The sequence below is a fragment of the Anguilla rostrata genome, chromosome 9, assembly GCF_018555375.3.
Source record: "Anguilla rostrata isolate EN2019 chromosome 9, ASM1855537v3, whole genome shotgun sequence".
NCBI lineage: Eukaryota > Metazoa > Chordata > Actinopteri > Anguilliformes > Anguillidae > Anguilla > Anguilla rostrata.
Window position 1 is genome coordinate 29,413,769 of NC_057941.1, and position 8,019 is coordinate 29,421,787.

The following is an 8,019-nucleotide window of genomic DNA, read 5'->3' on the forward strand; positions in this document are numbered from 1 at the left end:
GATCTTGAACTCAAAGAGCTTGAATTACACCATCATTAAAATGCTACTTTAAAGTTGATGAAGCCACATTACAGCACCTAACCATTGTGTTTAAATCATGAGGTGTAGGTTATGTAATTTATGAAAATCCATATTTTTAACTTTTCTGAACTATGTTTGTATATTTCGAAACAGCTGACTGAAAACAGTGATCATGTTTTGCACTACTGAGCAAAGCAAAAAAAAAGAAAAGTCCAGTCTGACCAATGTCTGGAGACAAACCCTAATCTGCAATGTCAATTTTATGCTGTATGTCTATTGATTGCTCTTAGTAAGTATGGAAAGTCTTTCTCTGTGCAGACTTTTGGAGGCTGATAGCAATGTTTTGGACGTGTCCTTATTATCTGACCCCAATAAACTTGATGAACCCTGTGGCAGCCAACTCAGTTTGAGACCAGGCTCAAATGAAATATTAATCATTTCAAATTATTTTCTATTTATAAATATTTGAGATATTCATAGAAATTCAGAAAATCAGCTGGAATATGTATTTTTTTAAACAGTACTTTTTGGTATGAATTTAAAAAGGATAAAATCCACAAAATACAATTTTTTAAAATATGTGTATAAAATTGAAGAACATTTGTTTGAAAATTTGCTGCCAATCATATGGGAATGGTTTGAAATATGGATTACTGAGTGACCAAATTACTGTGGCTTGTTGAAAATAGTGGCCTTGAAACACACTGTGTAAATGCTCTTAATTTTTTTTGTTGTTGTAATAAAATACATTATTTATACAGGGAAAATATAATCTATTGCATGACAAAATGTACTGTGATAGCAAGATAGGTTTCATTAGAAGAGGGCAGGGGAATGACCAGGGGAACAGGCTATTTAAAGAAAAGAACATCTCGTTCAGACAACCAGAACACCATGACTCGGACCTTTGACAGCTTTTGGATCAGAACCTGTCTGCTCTCCATGTGTCTTCAGCATGACTTGCTGTTTTTACTGAGATTCATGGCATACCAAAGTCAGAGATCAGACCAAAGTGCTTCTGGAAATAAAACTTACTTTGAGATCTGCCATTTCATCTTGAAATGATACCATTGCACCCTTTCACACGAGCAATTATGGATTCATGTTCCACAGCCTTAGTCTTGAGAGACAGAGATTGAAAATATCTGCCACACTTCAAAAAAAAAAAAAAGGTTTGATTTCAGTCATCCACATGCTCAAAATGAATCAGAAACAAATATCTACACTTTACCATGGCAGAAATGAGGGCCTAACAATGTTTCCCTAAGGATCGTGCAGGTTGTTCCTGTAGTGGTTACTGAACTGGGCATGTAGCCTGTGGGTTGCAGGTTTGATTCCCCAGGTGAGGACATCACCATTGTTCAGTTGTACCCTTGGGAGAGGCCCCTACCTGGAATCTGCATGGTGCACAATCTATTACGTACCCTGATTAATTACAAGAATGAGCTGTCCTGCTCTGGATTATCCTCTTGGCTTTTGTGCCAGAGAAGTTGTGGCTGTCGGCCTGTAACTGGGACCCAGTGAACGTTTTATCTCTGCGTTTTTCAGATAACAAACGAATGACCTCATCAAAGGCCTGACGCTGAAGCAGGGGACAGTGCGCCTGTGAGTTTTGATCAGGCGTATAAAGAGAGAGAACACAGAGCAATCCTCTCCCACTCAGCTACTCCCAGACACACGCTGGCACACGCATACGTGTACTTCTTCAGTAACGGTTCCTACAGGATATCCCGGCTGCAGGATGCAAGTGACAGCACTGTGCTTAGTGACTCTGATATTCTTCCACCAGGTAAAGATCCACCTGCCTTAAGATCATCGTTGCTGGCTGATATCCCACCTTAGCCCACCATATACGTGACTACATTTGTTACAAACCAAGTTTTGTTATTTTGTTTGTCATGGCTGGGAAAGCATGCACTTTAACAAACAAGTTCCAGGAGTCGAACCGTAGGTAGCAGTGCTGGTGGAGGTGCTTTATTCCATCATAAGTGCTGTTGCAGAACATGGGCTTGATATGCGTACATTGTTTGAGGAATGCCACTTCTCCTCCTGCACACGCTATAGCAACCCGGGACATTCTGTAGAATGGGAGCATAGTTCTGTCCTGGAATTATCGACTGTTCCTTTGCATGAATGTGTACGCATGTGTGTAAATACAGCATTACGTAATACTATTACATAGTAAATACATAATTATTCATTACCTCTACTCAATAAAATACAGGCAAAAATGTGCACTGAGGTTTTTTCTTTTTGTGGTATTGTGAAATAAATGCTTTGAGTCTATCATTGTCAGACTAAAACTGTTAACTTAGTACAGCCATTGTGGTTTTTCTCCATATTTTACATTACATTACATTACAGGCATTTGGCAGACGCTCTTATCCAGAGCAACGTACAACAAAGTGTATAACCATAACCAGGAACAAGTACGACGAAAACACTAGAGAGAAGTACCGGTCCAAGTGCAGGGAACAACCGCATAGTTCAACTTGGACCCTGAAGGTTAAACTGATTAACACTAAACAACGAGAACGGCAACAACGCAGTCTATGGAAAAAATACAAGGAGTAGTTAAGACAGTTAATGCACCTAAGTCACCTACGAAAAGCTATTTAAAAGCTTATTGCACTAAACCTCCTTGAATATTCATGTTTGTATTCATTGAGTTATTAAGCTCACAGATCATTAGAATTATGTTGATTCAAGTAATCATTTCTACTCATCTTTTGAAAATGATTGCTTCAATATTTTCGTATTAATGACCCTTTTCCAAGAAATCAAGATTTTTAAAAGGTGAAATCATCTAAATGATTGCTTGTTTAATTTCTTTCCTGCACCAATGTGGTATGTCAATTTCTGTCTGTCAACTTTGTAGGTGACCATTTACTGGAAACTTATTTACCGCCAGATTTGGATTGTTTTTTTTTTTTATTTAATTTTATTTTAATTGTTGATCAGAATCAGAATGTTATGGTGTTTTTTTTTTCCTGATACTGTGTATGCCGTACGTTTTCTTCTAATCGTTCATTTTGATCAGTTGGCTTTTGTTATCATTGTCTCACATAGTAAGTGTCCGTACACAATTACATAAACAGATTGACTTCGTTACCATTACTCACTGAACTTTTGTAATTTGTTGGCACCTTTTGCACTCATTTGCTTTGGAAATGTGTGAATCATAAGAATGAACTAGGTTTGTGCTTTGTTCAGTTTGCAAGTCCACTGTGTTTATGAATGGTTATTCTTTTTTCAAATACTTATCTATGGCTTCTTTGATTTTTGTCCCACCTAAAAGAAGATTACTATTTACTGGTTGCCCGATATTGTATTGTTACAATATTCTCAAAAGAAAAAGCTCTCAATTGTATGGATAATCTCCATTTTCTACTACAAAATTGCTGTAGACTTACAGCAGTAGAGTAAAGAAGGAGAACATACATTTTCCCTCAAGTGCATATATGTAAATTGTTAATACCACCATGCATCTCTCATATAACCATATGTTACTCATAATATTACATTGTCTACATTTTACAATTACAAAAATGGCAAAAAAAAAATTCCCCATTCAGCAGAGATAATCTATTGGAAAAATCTATAATGACATCTGACAGCTGATTATCAGTTTAAGAAATCAGTTTTTGTACAGGTCATATATGAACGGCATGAATGGTTGTTTCAAAAGTGAAACAACCAAAAGTTGTTTTGCCAAAGTTGCAGTAAAATGTAGACTACTTTATCAATTTGAGACTTGAAAGTTTGTTTTTGATATTTTATTACCACAGTTTCAGTCACCCTGTGCAAATATGTATACTTTCACTGGATTTTGTACTGTGTATTACCTGATTTTTAGGTGTGTAGGGAACAGCTGTGGTGAAGCTTCCTACCATGTCTATGATTACACAGCCTGGCTACATTGGTGGGAGGTATGACGGTCATGTGACATGTCTGACAGGTGTTCTGCAGCCCTGTGGTGAAACATGGTGGCCAGTCTGATGCCCTGCAGGACCCAGTGCCCCTGAAGCGCGTGGCCCGCATGTCACCCATATGGAGGACCATAGGAACCAAGCCCTATAAGGCTTACTGCCAGGATAACCTTGAGTGCTCCTCACGGCTCTGCAGGCAAGACTCTGTCCTCCCTAAATACTGCTACTACTACTACTACTACTACTACTAATACTACTACTACTACTACTACTACTACTAATAATAATAATAATAATAGTAATAATAATAATAATAATAATAATGCATGTTATCGTTTAGGATATGAGCCTGGTACCCAGGCCAAAGGGCCAGACCAGCCAGCTCCCCCCATATCTATTTGTATATTTATGGATCATAAATAGCTTAACTGAAGCTTCATATTACAAAACTTTAAATATTTATTTCTTTCTTGTCTGTTTAGGAATGGCCATTGTTCCTACAGCCATGCTGTTCATTCCAAGAAGTAAAAAACCAGAAGCTGGTTCTGTCATGACTACATGACTGCAACACATACTAATATGATTTTATCATTCCTTTAAAAGAAAGTGGACATTGAGGGAAAGTATGTGAGGCTGCGTTTGCTGTTCTGATGGGGAAAAAAGGACGTTTAAAAGGTGTGAGTATTTTGTCTGATCAAGAATTCTCAAATAGATATTTTGGAAAAATTCAAACACAAAATTTTGTTTCAAACAAGACATGACCACCATAAGACACCAAAAAAGTCTACTCTTGAATCTAGCTTTGGATATATGTTAGAGGCAAAATTTAAACTAAACTAAAACTAAAAAACAACTATTTGTTTATAAAAGAAAAGATAGTTCGAGCAGAGGTCAATATTGTGGTCTCTGTGCTAAAACTTTTGTTTGTCTTTGATTATTAGGCTAATTTAATTTGTCTATACTGGAGATACTACCTAGCTAAAAAAAAAAGAGAGAAAGAGAGAAACTCTTGTGACATATATTTTTCTTGAAAACAAAATAATTCCAGTATTCGTTATATATGAACTTGAATATACATTCCAATAACAGTCATGAGCAGAGCTTAGGCACACATCAAATTGAAATGTCAGTGAAGCCCTGGCATCCAGAGACAAGATGGAGAGGGAAATCAACCATTAATGTATAATCGAGAGAGCTGCTCAACTTATACTTTTCAATTTTACTTATATGGCTACAGAGAAGCTATTTTAACCAATTACAAATATGTACTGTATTGCATTTTAACCAAATCTGAGTATTTTTAAATGAAATTATAATTACATATATTTTTGAGAATGTAGAAGTTATGTATTTCTTTAAAGTAAAGCTGAATAGTTTTGACGCTCCTGAAATATAACTTTTGGTTAGTATATCTGAGCATATTGCATTATTTAATTCCAGTACTTAATTATTAATTAATTCCAGACTAGATGCCTTCCACTCACTGCAAATACTAAAATAGGCAAAATTACTTTTGGGAGAAACATTTTTTATATATTAATTGTGTATTAAACATTATTTGTATATATCTTATATACTCAGCAATGCACTTAAAACACTCAGAGAGCCACCAAGCAACCATATGTAATGGATATGTGAGAAGCTACTTTGCCAAATTTGTACTTTTCTGAGGGAAAATATTGATGAGGACTGAAAACCTGCTCAGTTTCCCATGAAGCAAATACCGTTAGAAAGTAATGCTAACAGATATCTGCAAACTCAAGTAGTATTTTATTCTGTTCTTTTGTAATGTGAATCTGTATGTAGAATATTTGCACAACAGTGTACTGTGAAAAGAATTATGCACTGTGGTTTGCCTCATGTCTGTGTCCTGTAACTGGCTCCACAAACGTTTTATTTACATTGCCAAATGTTCCAAAACAGAGTGTTCCAAACCCAGGCCTGGGCCTTCTGCTTCCAGCTTAAATGTTGCAACTACAATTTTCTGACTTCAGTGAGCTGGAAACGGATCAGCTATTAGATAGATTTGTCACAACTGAATATGCACACTATGCAGAATAAATATACTGTCCCACATTACATTAGGAACTGGCTACTCATTCTTGTCTGTTCTCAGACATATTTACTCATTGACAAGTTCACGTTCTGTAATGTGCCCTGTGAGAAAACATTTTTTTACACATTTACATGATTGATTAATTGATTGAATGACTGGTGGAATCACGCAGGGTCCCAGCTGCTGAAAGTTCGTAATCCTAGGGACTGAAAGTAAACTTATGTTGAAGAGCTAAGAGCCAAGTTGAAGAAGCCAACTGTCGTTCTAGTAACTTTAAAGACAAAAATTTTGGAAGCATATTTAGGTTAGTTTGATCTGGCTTTAAATACATCTTTTGAGCAGGATGGATCAATCACATGACAATTGCACTAATGTTTTGTGTTAATGCTTTATTGGGATCAGAGACTCACCATTGTTATTATTATTCTTTTTTTAAAAGCAAGCACATAAATTAAAATCTTATATTATGTGGCTTTCTTGTACTGTATTTCAGATTTTATGATCAGTAGGATTGCTGCTTATCAAAGACAATAAAGCATTATTGAGATTGCCTAATATAGCAAACTTACCGTGTCATCCAGAATTTTTAGCATCCTTGGTAAACATGAGCAAAAAAGACTATGAAAAAATGTCATTGTTTATTATTAGCTTGATCAAAATATGTGATGAATGTAATCTTTATTGAGGTCAAATTGTTCAAATAAAATTTTTTCTTCAACAAGAAATAACTATTTATGTCATTTGTCATCTGTGTGTAAAATGTGTGTCCCCAGAATTTTTAATGAACAAAATCCATAATCAAAATATTGCCATTTATATTTTATTTTATAGAGCCTTCAGAAACTCATAAGTGGTGTTCTATGACTCCTTGTTTCAATGGGGTATTAATAGGAGGTGACGCACATACCTGTACCACACTCCCTTAGGCCGTGTTCGAATCAGCTTACTTGCCTAACTTGTATACTCAATAGTAGGCAAGTGTGCTGATTAGGATACAGCCTTAGTCATCCACATGAGGATGGTCAGAGAATCCTCCAAGGATCACAGCTGGAGAATTATTAGTTGCATCCTGAGGTTCCCGAGTCTCTGTGCTGTGTACTTTGACCCCATTCCTTTGACATGCTTTATCAGCCTGACTTTTGCCTTTTCATCCCTTTCTGGGTTGTCTTGCATAAAATTTCCTCATCTGCGTCATTCTCCTCTCTCTAGCCATTCTTGCAAGCTGATACTTCTGAATGTCCCCAGGTCAAAGTCAGGTCAGATCAGACAAATATAGAGCTTTTTGGCTACAAAACACCCAAGATGGGTTTGGCATTACAAGAGGGAGGGTCAGGCAGAAAAGAACCTAATCCCCACTGTGAAGTGGTGGATATGGGATGTTTTGGGCTGTTTTGCTTACAATGGCCCTGGGAACCTTGTTAGGATATATGGCATCATATATATGCTCTGTCCAGTATCAGGAGATGTTAGACCAAAATCTGGCTGACTCTGTGTAGAAGCTAAAACTGGGTCATAGTTTGATCTTCCAACAGGACAATGATCCAAAACATTCCTCCAAATCCACAAAAAAGGTTAACTGACCACAGAATAAAACTTTTGCGATGACCATTCATCATTTAAAACCCACTGATAACCGTTGGGTGAGCTGAAGGGGAGAGTCCACAAGCGTTGACCAAACTAGAGAGATTCTACATAATCTTAGATCCCTTGCTATGGATTCTCCCACCTCATAAAACATGAGACTCAGGGATGTTATTGTCAAGATGTTTTTCTCTGAGCAACGATATGACAATGAGATTATAAATAATATGTCTCATATTGCTGGGCATAGAAAATATTTGATAAGCAAAACATAAATTTTTTGTTTATTATTATTGATAATAATAACACTGTTAGACTGAAAATAAACTACACATATATTATCGTTTTAGCTTTTAGAGTTTATTGGCTCCAAATTCATGTGAAACATTATATGATGGCTTCAGAAATTCAGCATTAAAACCAAAACCCTCA

At 36.3% G+C, this 8,019-nt stretch overlaps 1 long non-coding RNA gene across 1 annotated transcript; it reads left to right on the forward strand.

Moving 5' to 3' along the window:
* The first annotated feature begins 1,647 nt into the window (after positions 1-1,647).
* LOC135262376 (uncharacterized) lies at positions 1,648-6,734 on the forward strand. The gene is made up of 3 exons (XR_010332191.1): positions 1,648-1,810; positions 3,980-4,146; positions 4,433-6,734. It is a non-coding gene; the product is annotated as an uncharacterized LOC135262376 (long non-coding RNA).
* The last annotated feature ends 1,285 nt before the right edge of the window (positions 6,735-8,019 follow it).